Below are 14,191 nucleotides of genomic sequence, written 5' to 3' on the forward strand. Positions count from 1 at the left end.
TTTGAATTCTGCAATTTTTTGAATTTGAGCTATTTCGATTTCTCGATTTTTTGAGGATTTAGAACTGAAATATCGAAAAATCGGGAAATCGAAAAAGTCCAAAACCAAAAAATCGAAAAATTCAAATTTGAAAAATTTAAACGACTTATAAAAACTGGTAAAACGAAAAGTGAAAATATTGAAAAATCGATGTGTTGAAAAATCCCAAAATTGAAAAATTTCGAAACTGAAACAAGAACTTGAAAAATCGAAAAACTCAAATTTGAAAAACTGATAAAACGAAAAATTGAAAAATAAAATCGAAGAGTCGAAAAATCTAAAAACTGAAAACCGAATATGTGTTTAAAAATCGGAAAATTGAAAATAGAAACATCGAAATCCCGATAAATCGGGGGTAGAGAAATGAAAAAATTAAAAAATCGAAAAATGTGTTGAAAAATTCCAAAATAGAAAAATCCCAAAATTGAAACACCGAGAACTTGAGCAGTCGAATAATAAACTTAAAAAATCAACAAATCGAATATTTGGAAGATTGAAACATCGAAATTTCGATAAATCCAGAAATCGAAAAATTGAAAAATTGATAAATCGAAAAACCAAAAATTTTAAAAATTGAAAAATTGGGAAACCGAAAAATCTAAAGGCGCAAAATCGCAACATCAAGTAATGAAATATGTATCTAAAATTTAAAAAATTGAAAAACTAAAATATTGAACAACTGAAAAATCAAGAAATCAAAATAATAAATCGAAAATCAACATCTCAAAAAACCGGAAAGTCGAAAAATTAAAAAATCGAAACATTGGAAAATCCCAAAGTTGAGAAATTAAAATATTGAAAGACAAAAAATCGAAGTCGAAAAATTGAGAATTTAGAAATACATAAATAGCAAAAATTGAAAAATCGAAAAATTTAAAAATCAAAAAATTCGAAAATTGAAGAATCGACAAATTGAAAAATCCCCAAACTAAAATATCCGAAAATTGAGTCATGGAAAAGCCGAAAAATCGAAAAATTGTTACCCATTTTTTTTTAAATCTCTATCTCTGGGAAAAAAATTCAACACGAATTCATAAACTACAAGTTCACTTTTTGTTATTTGAAAAACATTTTTTCGGTGCAAAAACATGAAAGTAGTCACTCGTTCAATGGACTCGCTTACAATACTTTCTTAGCTTGCATTCGGGAAATAAAAATGTCAACCAAGAATACATACAGCACAACATACACACACAATAAAATCCATTTGCTTAAGCGATTTTAGAAGAGAAAAACTTGATTATCAGTTAGAATTGTTTCGAAACAGTGACCCCTCGTCAAAAACCATTACTTCTTTGTCATGTAGCATCATTGTGCTTCACAATCCGTATTACAGCAAAACCCAAAACGTGTTAGTGGCCTAACTAAGAAAATAACGTTAGGATTGTTTCATAGAAAAGAAAAATGAATTGTCTCGTGCTGATGTTTCATATTCCGCCCTACACAATGCCACTTTTGTCGTCGTAATGAGATTTCGTAACAATGCTTCCTTTTGAAGCTGATTCAAACCGAATTTAATGAACTAAAAGAACGCGTCAAATTCCTCGGAGAATGCGTCCAATTACGGCGCTATCTATGCATAAAAATGTCGCAACAGGTGTATCATATAAGTGGAACATTTCTAATGTAAACTGTTATGTAGTTCGAGATGCCGCTGCCAAAACATCATCGAGGAATTTAACGTTAAAACTTATCTATTTGTAAACAGTAAAACGCCACTTCATTCTTTCGTTCGTTCGCTCATCGCCGACTAAATATTTACTCGCGCATGTTATCGGTAGGAAACCGAAATATTTAGCTTTCGTTAATAGATTTCAGGCGAAAAAACAAAGATGATGAATTTCGGACAGCGGAATCCACGCCCAAAGAAAATGTTTCAGTGTAGCACTTATCGTCTTTGGAAATCTATAAAATAAGATATAATCAATAAATAAAATAAAATCAAGCGCCGGGAGTCACCCAGTTCATGTTCGTGTTTTTATAGTTAAAATTTAAGTCGTTCCCGGTTTTTCGGCTTCCACTTTCGTTTTATTCTGTTCGTTGAAAGCACTTCCCGAGTTCGCCAATTTCCCCTAGAAAGTCAAATGATTTAAGAAAGAAGCTCATGCATTTTTAACAATTATTTATGTTCTTTCCGCGAAATCCTAGCTCCTGTCCACGCTGAAAAATACCTCGGAAGCTGCACATATGCAATTTTCGAGCGGAATTTCTGCGCGCAGCGGAAGCCCGCCTCGATGATAAATGCGTTCCGAAACTAATACCATAATAGCTTGACATTTATATCTCCCAGACACCGAATAGAAAGAACGGCCCGATCTAGCCAAGACCAATACCCCAAATCATTTTTTATTCAAGATTAATGATGATGCCTTTGCGTCGGCGTTACACCCATAAACCGAAATCACTCCATGAGCATAACGACATAAAAATTTCACGAAGGTAAGACCGACCGACCAAACAAGAGCGAATCGAATCCCGGGCGGAAGTTCGTCGAAAGCGCCAGGATGCGGAGGAACACACCCATGAATATTACACAAACGACGAGGGGAGACGCAATTGTTCTTGGCGAGTTTTTAATTCCCTACGCATCTGACGGCGAACAAGTGGCCTACATAAAGACAAATATGTTGGCGCATAACAATGATTAAGTTGGGCTTGTTGGGAGTTCTTGGGAATGCGGCGAGACGCCGCTTTTATCAACACCGCAGAGACGCCGAGATGCAGGAGATGAATGGCTGGACGTTTCTTAGCTCGTTTATTGCAGCCGCTGCTTAAATCGGATGCAGAGCGCCGGAAGTACGGATCCATTTTTGAAATTGGGTCCCTCGGGGAATTCCTGCTGCAGCGGCAGGAAACTTGTTGCCGCGCAAGGCCGTCAGCGGCGTGACGGGTTTTAATATTCCGGGGAGATGCTTTATTACCGGTGTACACGGGTTAGGCGATCGAGGAGTTTCAGTTGTACTCGGCAGGATTTTTTGTGGAATTTTAAGGGAATTCGCTGGAGGAGGTATATAATTTTTACTTCCAGAGCGTAAACTAAGGAAATATCGCAATCGAGTTTTGTATGTATCGTATGTTTGCTAATCATCCCCACAAACAATTTGATGACATCATTTCAAATTATGTATAGGGTAAATGTGTACAAGAGTACGCACTTAGTGTAAAAATGTCAACAACTTTTTAATTTTTTTGGATAGACAAATTTTATGATATGGGTTCGTTATATACATGTTTAGAGATCAGATATATTTAATTGTACGTCCCAAGACCATTATATTTTAAGAGTAATTTCAATTTTTGTCAAGATGTGTAAATGCGCACTCTTATACAGTGCATTGCACAAGAGTGCGCATTTGAACGCTTATGAGTGCGCATTATATTTTATGAAAAAATATTTGTTTCTAAGGTGAAAATAAATGGGAATAAGTGACTACAGACTACATATAAAACGGAAGACCTATTTCTTCGTACTCCAGGGGTCTTGAGAAAAGTCGAGAAAACGTAAAAGTAGAGAGTCGGTCGACGGACTCGATTACAACACGCTCAGGAAGTAAAAATAAAAAAAAATCACCATAACCACCACCACACAACTTGAGAAGCAGTACAAAGTAGTAGAGTTAAATAATTCATTATCGTATGATATGTATCTCCAAGACTATTAGACTACGTATACGCGATCTAAATGATCTGATACGACACCTGGTGTCAAAAATGTGCACTACTCAGGAGCATAGTGAAAGATGTAAATGCTGTTGGTTGTACAGTGAAATTTCGTTGTTTTATGTTAAACCAACAAAATTAAATAAGTTGGTCCCAGTATTCCTGAAAAAATGACTGTTAACAATACAAATTGTTGTGTTTTTCGCTGCCATAGCAAAAACAATAGAAACAGTGGGCTCTCTTTTCATAAATTCCCCATAAAAAACAACTCATTTGTTTAAATGTTATGAACAGGTAAGTATTCATATCAACAGTAAATTTAGTTTAATCAGTATTTAACTAAATTGTTTTTGATTATCAGTATAATATGTATATATATATTATATTTTTAGGTTAGGAATCAGGGAAAAAAATGGACAGATATAAGACTTGGATGGTAAAGCTAAATATGGGAAAACCAGCAACAAAGCACATGAAAGTGTGTTCACTACATTGTAATCAGGATGATTTCATATTGAGGATTTGATTTGAGGACCCAGGTGGGTTAGTTAGCTTCGTGCTTGCCCACTACACCTTGGGTCGTGGGTTCGATTCCCGCCTTGCCTTTTGGGTGTTGTGTATGTCATGTTTCCTGTAATTGGGCCTCCAGCTTGTTAGAGACATCATAGGATAAAATAAATAAAAATAAAAATATTACCTGGTAAGTACAGATTTGGGTAAATGTTGTTAATGTATAATAGACAATAAATGAAATATTGTAGATGTAAGTATCATTACTAAAGAATTACTACCTAGAAGGCCCAAAAATCGAGACTTTAAAGCAGTCAGAAGTACAACAATGAGAAAATCTGAAGGTTACATAATTTCAAGTACAGATAGTACTGATGTAAATTGCTTCGACAGCAGTCAGTTACATCAAAAAACTGTTTCAAGTATGTATACATTTGATGATATTTAAAAAATACAGATTATTTTCTAGCATTAGAAATGGAAACCGTGCAGGCTTTGTTACATTTACAAAATTCACAAAATAAGGATAAAAATATTCAAGTGACAAGTGGAGATTTAGTGGCACCTTTTATAAGTACACTTAAATCTGATAATGATTTAAATACAATGGCTGGAATACCATCCTTTCTGTTATTTAATGCTATTGTTGCAAATTGTGAGATGTTTGGAAAATTCTGTAATAAACATAAATTAAACTTGAAAGAACGTGTTCTGTTAACTTTTATGAAACTGAAAAATACATTTTCTTATGCTGTTTTAGCAGTTTTGTTTAAAACGGTGACAGCAATAACCTGTAATATTATTCATGCTTTATTATTTTATTATTATGCATTATTCCACTCATACATAGTATGAAATGAACACTTAATTTAAAAAACAATAATCGCTATAATTAATAAAGTTTTCACAGAAGTTTTAACACCACATGATTTAGCATGTGTTCACTTAAAAAGTTAAACAAAGGGTTAATAAAATGAGAACTACAAAAAAAACTGACACAAACAACGAAACAGGCTGTAAACTGAACAAATCCACTACAAAAACGCTCGATTTATTAACACAACACACTTTTTTCACACGATGGACACTTAAGACTTGCCATAAAGGATACGTCAAATATGCCTTAGAGCGGCCATGTTGCAGTTAACAGTGGCGCCCCCAACGGTCATTTAGTTCGCGTATTGCAAACAATGCACACTCTTATACAATACCTTGCTGCGCACTCTTGTACATTTGTACATAACCTAATGTTTTCAAAGTTAAAAGCTTTTGATGGATAGAAAGTATAAAACTGTTAGTGTATAACGAGACCTTAAAAGTTACAGCTAATGAAAATTATTACTGTAAAATAAAAGAACTGGTACGTACCTTACAAAAAACTAAAACTATGAGCGGTAAAAATTACATCCACACAACGTGTGAACATAAAATCGTCAGTACGACCAAACTATAAACTATATTCAGGTCACTTTTGCACCTTTATCTCAGGTTTAGCATTAAATTCTGAATGGTATAACTTCATCTTACCCAGATGGCACTAATAAGCAGAAATCATCAGTGCGTACTCTTATACATATTCGCACTCTTGTACACATTTACCCTAGTAGATGCTATTTAAATTGTAAAAATGACGCTCTCTTATATTTGTGGATTATGAATCTGCCTTAACTTTTTATTCTTAGCATCGAGATTTTCCAAGGTCAAATGTTATTAAAAAGTAACATCGTCCTAAACTCGTGCGTTATGCATTCGTCTTGAATTTTTATCTTAAACATCGAGATTTTTGGAAAGAAATACAAAATTGAACAAAAATTTTTCGATTTTACGGTCTTTCGATTTTTCAATTTTCCTATTTCCCAATTTATGTTTCAGTTTAGGGATTTTTCAATTTTTGTGATTTTTCAGTTTCTGAATTTTTCAGTTTTTCGATTTTTCGATTTTTTGATTTTTTATTTTTCAATTTATCAATTTTTTAAGTTTAAATCTTTCAATTTTAAGTTTTTCGATTTGTCGATTTTTCGACTTCGCGACTTCTTGATTTCTCGGTGTCACATTTTTTTTTATGGTTCGATTCCTGAATCTTTCGAATTTTCGATTTCCCGCGTTTAGATTTTTCGGTTTTTAAATTTTTCCAATGTTTCAATTTTCAATTTTTCGATTTTTCGACTTCATGGTTTTTAAATTTTTTAATTTTTCGATTTTTTTTATTTATCAGTTTTTTAACTTTGAGTTTGTAGATTTTTTGATTTTGGCCGATTTCGATTTCTGAGTTTTCGATTTTTAAAATTTTTCTACTTTTCGATTTTTGAAAACTTACATCAGTAAATTTGTTTTTAATTTATAAAATAAGATACTCCTGTTTGCACCCTAGACATCCACATTTTTGCAAAAACAAAATCAAAAATGTGTTAACAACATTTTCCAACTCAGCTTCGTTCATCCAAATTATTCTTTTATCCACTCCCAAAAAAATGATGACGTTATCTCAAAATTTTGACTTATACCGGTGACTCAAAAAAAAATTAATTAATGATGGAGTTTATTGTACTGATCATATCAAGGCGATGTTGATGATGTCATTTTTCGATTTTTGAGTTTTTCGACTTTTCAATTTTTCGATTTCTCCACTTATCGAGATTTTGATGTTTCGATTTTTTGGTGTTTTAATTTTTTTTGATGATTTGATTTTTGAATCTTTCGAATTTTCGATTTCCCGCATTTAGAATTTTTGGGTTTTCAATTTTTTTTTTAAGTTTGTCGATTTTTCAATTTCTCCATTTATCAAAATTCGATGTTTCAATTATCGATTTTTTCACTTCTGGGTTTTTAAATTTGTCGATTTTTGAGTTTTTCGATTTTTCGATTTCTCGCTGTCTCATTTTTCTGATGGTTCGATTTCTGAATATTTCGAATTTTCGATTTCCAACATTTAGATTTTTCAATTTTTGGTTTTTAAAATTTTGATTTTTCGATTTTTAAGTTTTTTGATTTTTCAATTTTTCGAATTCTCCACTTTATTGAGATTTCGATGTTTCATTTTTCAATTTTTCGACTTCTCGATATTTTGAGGTTTCGATTTCTCAGTGTTTCATTTTTTCGATTTTGATTTCTCAATTTATCGGTTTTTTGACATTCCATTTTGGGGTTTTTTCTGTTTCTGAATTTTTCAGTTTTTCGATTTTTCGATTTTTTAGTTTTTTATTTTTCAATGTATCAATTTTTTAAGTTTAAATCTTTCAATCTTAATTTTTTCGATTTGTCGATTTTGGGCGATTTCGATTTTTCAATTTTTCGATTTTTCAACTTCCTGACTTCTTGATCTCTCGATATTTTGTTGTTTCGATATCTCGGTGTTTCATTTTTTTTTTGATGGTTCGATTTCTGAATCTTTCGAATTTTCGATTTCCCGCTTCTAGATTTTGGATTTCTGTTTTTCAGTTTTTCGCTTCTTCAATTTTTGATTTTTAAAATTTTTCTACTTTTCGATTTTTTAAAATTTATATTAGTAAATTTGTTTTTAATTTATAAAATAAGATACTCCTGTTTGCACCCTAGACATCCACATTTTTGCAAAAACAAAATCAAAAATCTATTGACAACATTTTGCAATTCAGCTTCGTTCATCCGAATTATTCTTTTATCCACTCCCAAAAAATTGATGACGTTATCTCAAAGTTTTACCGAATAATGTCGAAACATTATGACTCTAAACTTGTGGTTTATAATGCACTCATGGATTTTAGAATTATACCGGGTGACTCAAAAAAAAATTAATTAATGAGGCAGTTTATTGTACTGATTAAATTATTTTTCGATTTTTGAGTTTTTCGACTTTTCAATTTTTCGATTTCTCTATTTATCGAGATTTCGATGTTTCGATTTCTCGGTGTTTCATTTTTTGTTTGATGGTTTGATTTCTGAATCTTTCCAATTTTCGATTTTCGGCATTTAGATTTTTCAGGTTTTCAATTTTTCGTTTTTAAATTTTGATTTTTTGATTTTTCGGTTTTTAAATTTTTCGATTTTTAAGTTTTTCGATTTCTACATTTATCAAGATTTCGATGTTTCAATTTTATCAATTTTTTCACTTCTCGGCTTTTAAATTTTTCGATTTTTGAGTTTTTCGATTTTTCAATTTTTCGATTTCTCGGTGTTTCATTTTTTTTTTGATGGTCCGATTTCTGAATTTTTCGAATTTTCGATTTCCTGCAGTTATATTTTTCGGGTTTTCAATTTTTCGTTTTTAAAATTTTGATTTTTCGATTTTTCAATTTTTCGATCTGTCCAATTTATTTCGATGTTCATTTTTCAAAAAATTGATGACGTCATCCCAAAATTTCGCCGAATAAATCCTCTTCGAAATATGCAAAATATTATAACTCTAAACTTGTGGTTTATCAATGCACTCATAATTTTTATAATTACTTATACAGGGTGACTCAAAAAATTAATGAATGAGGCAGTTTATTGTATTGATTAAATCAAGACGATGTTGATGACATCATCACAAAATTTTGTATTGGAAAAACTCACTTGAAACTTTCATAATTTTTCGTTTTTCAACTTTAATTTTTTCAAGTTTGCAATTTCTCGCCTTCCAAATTTTTCAATTATTCGTTTCTTCGATTTTTCGATTTGCAACTTTCAAAATTTTGCGATTTTTCGATATGCATTACATTTTTTCATTTTTGGATTTTTCACTTTCTCAATTTTTCAATTTTTCGTTCTTGATTTTTTAATTTTCATTTTCTTGATTTTAGATCACATTTTTTCGTTTTTTCATTTGCTTTACCAATGTTTCTCTCGATCTTATAATTTTTCGTTTATTCAGTTTTTCAAATTTTCAATCGGATTCCCCGATTTTCCAATTTTGCAATTTTTGAGCTTCTTTTCCGATTTCTGTAATTTTTAATATTTCGTTTCTTCAATTTCATTTTACATTTTCTCATTTTTGATTTTCCAATTTACAATTTTGAAATTTTTCCATTTTTTTTTATTCGAAAAGTTGAAAAATGAAAAAATTAAAAATTCGGAAAAAAATTGTACTCTGTCTCAACCTGTTGTGTTTTTCGCTTCTTTTTTCTCGGTTTTTTGGTTTCCCTTTTTTTTTCGTCAAGTTTTTTTAGGCGTCTTTTTTCTCACATTTTTTTGGTCTTTTTTTCCGCTGATTTTTTTTAATTTTTTTGTCATCTTACTCTTTTCCGCGTGTTTTTGGCTCTACTTTTTTGTTGCCTTGTCTTTCGCCATTCATTATTTGCATTTTTTGTGTCCTCTTTTTTGGGACCATTCTTTTGTCACTTACTTTTTTTTTGTCACATTTTTTAGCATTTTTTTCGTTGCAAGTTTTCGAATTGTTTTTGCCCTTTTTTTCTCGCATTTCTTTTGTCCCCTTCTTATATTGCTTTTTTTATTGTCTTCTCTGTCATGTTTCTTTAATCGCTTGTTTTGTCCCTTTTTTGTGACCATTTTTTGTCGCTCCTTTCCAATTACGTTTTAATCATATTTTTTTTGTCACTTTTTGGCCATACTTAGTACCTTTTTTGTCGCCTTTTCTTGTCATTTTTCTATAAGGCTTTAGATTTTTGCGGTCGCTTTTTTGTCTTTTTTTTTAGTAGCCTTTTTTCTTGTGTTTTTTTTTGTTAAATTGCTTTTTTAACGGCCGTTTTTTGTTGCCTTTTTCGCAGATTTTGTACTTTTTCCACGAATCTTTGACGTCTTTTTTGGACCCCTACTTTTAGAACCATTTTTGGCTCTTTTTGGTGCCTTTTTTTAATCGATTTTTGTCTTACTCAAAAAATATACTAAAAAAAATAATCATTACCTGAAAACAAAAACAACACAAAATGTTTATTAATTTAGTCTACATTTTGCTAAAAAAAAAATACAAAATTAGACCTCTGATTATTAATCTGCGAAGAATTCTCCAAAAACCATTATTTTTTCCTTTCGTGTAGCTATAGTTTAAACAATTTTTGGATTTTTTTTGGAAAATTTTAGAAAACTCAATTCTCTCGGTTATCGGAAGGATCAAAGCCAGAATAATCTCAAATTATTAATCTGTCAAGAATTCTGTATCAACTAGTGTTTTTTCCTTTCGTATGCAGTTTATACACCTTGCTTACTTTTTTTTGGATTTTTTTTTAATATTATTTTTCCAGACTTCTCGATTATTTGCAGACAGTTTAGAAAAAAATCCTATAGAGCCAGTGCTTTTTCCTATTCAGATATTCTCTCTTTTTCAAAATTTTTGGAAGATAGTTTCCGCATTTTAACAAATTTTCGATTTTCTTTTGAAAATTTTTGAAAAATATTTACACCTTTCTCGGCTGCTGAAATGTGCAGAGCCAAAATGACGCCGAATTATTGATCTAAAAAGAATTCTCCATTAAACAGAACTTTTTTCCTTTGAATAGATATATTTTAACTTTTTTTTGGATTTATTTTTTGAAAATTTTTGAAATATTTCGTTACTTTTCTCTATTATTGGAAATAGCAAAGCCAAAATGACGGCAAACTATTAATCTACAAAGAATTTTCTCCATTATTGGTAGATACAGAGTGATGATTTCTTTGAACTATTTTTTGAAATTATTAATTTAGAAAAAAATTTCTATAATCTAATTAAATCGATAATTTTTTCCTTTCACTTGCTGCCGTATTAACAATTTTTTTTTTGAAAATTTTGGAAAAATATTTGGCAATTTAACAATACAATTGAATCCAAACTATTACAATTTAGGGAATTTTAATGATGTTGGTTGCATATTTATTGGGTGAACAATAAAACTCAGTACACAGACAATGTTTGTAATTTTAGCACAATTAGGTTTAGCGAAACCGTTGGTCAATCAATTAAACTTTAAAGAACAACTTTTACACCACCCTTCACTTAATACCATCGAAAAACCACAAAACTTCACCAGCTATCGACACAGCGCCTTTTAATAACCCGACAATGAGCGAATAACACACTAAGCTTGACCATTTTCGGTTGCCGTTCACAAAACCCAATTAAAAACACCCCTAAGCCCACACCCCGCCATAAAGCACGTACGCCGTCTTCGACGTGCTTCATCCCGTTTTATGAAGCACTTGCACCGCGGGAATTTATCGCGCCGTTCTAGTGCATCCAAGTTTGTTGACTAATTTCCTCGTTACGCAAATGTTTATTTTTCCCTTTCTTTTTGTGTGACAATCATGCATCATGCCTGCAGCGAGATCAAACATTACATCAGCATCGTGCTCTAAATCCGGAAAGTTGGTTGAAATAGTGCGGGGAGCAAACATTGCACAACAGGCGCATTCCGGACTCGCTAAAACCTTCCAGCGCAGGAAAAAGATCGAGGAGTTTTTTACAACCCACGTTATTTGATCCGGCGTTGTTCTTTTCAGTGAAAAAGCCGGCTTCGGAAATGTTGAGAAATAATCTTTGAGGATGATCACGATCCGGGGGATGAAAAAGTTTGACGGGTGGCGATTTATGGAGGTGAGGAAAAAGGTGGAAAGGAGAGTCATATTCACGTTCTTAATTGTGAGGATTTATGGGGTTGTGTCTTGTGCGGAAATTTTATTGCTGTTTGCATATCGTGATAAAAGTAAGCTAGAAAACGAGGAGGTTTAAAGTGTGAATGTAAACACTGTGAGTTTGTAACAGCAGACACTTAAAACAAACAACGGTCAAACTGTAAGCAACGAGAAGATCGGGTTCATTCATAAAGACATTTTTGTACATTTCGGATTTCTTTACATTCCAAATGGTTCCGAGGAACATTAAACAACAGTGTCAAAACTTCAACTAACTTAATTAAACTCCATTAAAGTGCAGCTTTCAATGCAGTTTGAAGCTTTTAAAATCTGCAGCGAATCACATTTGGAATATAATCTCCCTCCAACCAAAATCGATATAAATTACGTAATATGGCAAGTTCTGAATTAAAGTTATCAGCAAGAAGCGCTTGCATCATATATGAGTTTAAAAGGAAAATCGTGTCGAAAGTTGGGCGCGATTTGGTCGCTGTAAAACATTCTTCAGCAGTTACAAAGAACGCCCGAAAATAGGGCCATTAGTGTGGTCGACCAGCATTGTGCTAAAACGTCAAGATTGAAATCTGAATTATGTGTAAATTCACTTTAGTTATAAAAAGCCCGCTTCGGCATGGCCATTAATTAAAGATTTTTATTTCCGAAACAGTTTCTTTGAGCTCGAAAGAATTAACACGCCATTTATCTTCCGTGTTAAAAGCCCCTACAAAAATAAAATCGACGATGCGATTAAATTGTGCTCACTGTTTACAAGCGACAAGATTTTGAATTTTTTTGCCTTGAGATTTTTTCGAATAACAATAAATAAAAATAAAATCTCTTTTCGCTCCTCTCGAGCTTTTCAAATGAACAGCTTGAACAATAACTTCATTACAGTCAACGACTGTAGAATATTCCGGTATAATTATAGTTAGTATCAGGGTGTTCACTAAATGGGGCTATTTTCTGACAGGTTGTCAAAGTGCACAAAACCGAACCCGAGTTTACTAACAAAAAAAATTCAACCAAAAAAAAAATTTATTACTCATGATTTATTGTTTACTCAAACTTTACTCTTATTTAGTACAAAACTAATTTTCAAAATATAGATTTCAAAGTCGAATTTTTAAAATATCTCAAAAATTGCTGCATTTCATTTTGGATTTTTTTTTGTACGTTTTTTGTTCTTCTTTCGATCTCCTTTTGCTATTGGGAGAATAAGAATATTCAGTCCCTATATTTTCTCAAAAAAACCTATTGTCAACAATACGATCATGCCTCAAACATATGGACCTTGCAGTTAAGCTCCGCCCCCTATCTCATAACGAATAAAAAATTCATCACAGTTGAGATCGGGGCGGGTAGGTGGGGCATAATTTTCGGTTTCTTTTTCTTAATATATATCTATAGTTTTCTTTCGACAACACGATACTCAACACACGTTTCACACGGTAATTTGTTGTAGAGAAATAATGATGTTTTTAAGCTCCGCCCCCCGGCTTACGACGAATAAAAAAATTAACCACAATTGAGATGGGGCGGGTGGGTGGGGCAGACTTTTCCTTATTTCTTTTCGTAATATACATAATCCGCTTTCGACAACAAAAGACTTACAATATCAAATGGTGAATTCACAGTGAAGTTAGAATTATATTGTAGAAAGAAAACTATATTTTACGAAAACGAAGGCGATGATTAAGCCCCACCCACCGCCCCCACCTCAATTGCGATTAATTTTTATTTATTCGTCGTGACCCAGGGGCCATGTGAAACATGTTTTGAGTATCGTGTTGAAAAAAACTACTTATGTTAAGAAAAAGAAGCGGACTACTAAGATTCTAATGTTATTCAAAGAATACTATGTGTATTAAGAAAAATTTAAAGCCCCACCCATACCTGGCCTGATCTAAATAGCAATGAAGTTTTCATTCGTTCACAAACCTAGGGGCGGAGCCTAGGTGCAAAGTCCATATTTCCTTACAAAAATGTACCAATTTAAACTTGGGTTAAGTTTCTAAGAATAAAAAAAATCATCACAATTGAGATGGCGTGGGTGGGCGGAGTTTATATTTTGCCTTTTTTCTTAATGTGCATATTATTCTTTGAACAACACGATACTCAAAAACATGTTTTTAATTTCTTGTAAAGAAATAAGTATTTTGCAGGTAAGCTCCGCCCTCTTGGTTCACGGCGAATAAAAAAATATATTACAATTGGGATAGGGCGGGTGGGCGGGCGTACATTTTGCCTTTCTATTTTAGTATGTGTAGACTTCTTTTCACAACATGAAACTTAAAACAAGTTTAAAATGGAAAATTTGGAGAAGAAAATATGGACTTTGCAATTAGGCTCCGCCCCATAATTGCAAAATCCATATTTCCTTGCAAAAATTAACCACGTTCTAAGTTTATTGGTGTAAAAAGATGGCTAGGTATATTAAGAAAAAATTAGACAAAATATA

The 14,191-nt window shown here is 32.1% G+C and overlaps 1 protein-coding gene and 1 long non-coding RNA gene across 4 annotated transcripts in view; both read left to right on the plus strand.

Moving 5' to 3' along the window:
- Positions 1 to 14,191, plus strand: part of Dtn (detonator) — a 221,214-nt gene that overhangs the window by 80,209 nt on the left and 126,814 nt on the right. The window lies entirely within an intron of this gene.
- On the plus strand, positions 3,770 to 4,968 carry LOC135134019 (uncharacterized). 2 transcript variants are annotated; one of them, XR_010281225.1, is made up of 4 exons: positions 3,770 to 3,993; positions 4,092 to 4,399; positions 4,461 to 4,631; positions 4,679 to 4,968. It is a non-coding gene; the product is annotated as an uncharacterized LOC135134019 (long non-coding RNA). The 2 variants fall into 2 exon arrangements; XR_010281224.1 differs by lacking the exon at positions 3,770 to 3,993 and having other exon boundaries at positions 4,003 to 4,399.

Source organism: Zophobas morio, unplaced genomic scaffold (assembly GCF_036711695.1).
Source record: "Zophobas morio isolate AGI-343-1 ecotype UQ-CSIRO unplaced genomic scaffold, CSIRO_AGI_Zmor_V1 ptg000004l, whole genome shotgun sequence".
NCBI classification, from domain to species: domain Eukaryota; kingdom Metazoa; phylum Arthropoda; class Insecta; order Coleoptera; family Tenebrionidae; genus Zophobas; species Zophobas morio.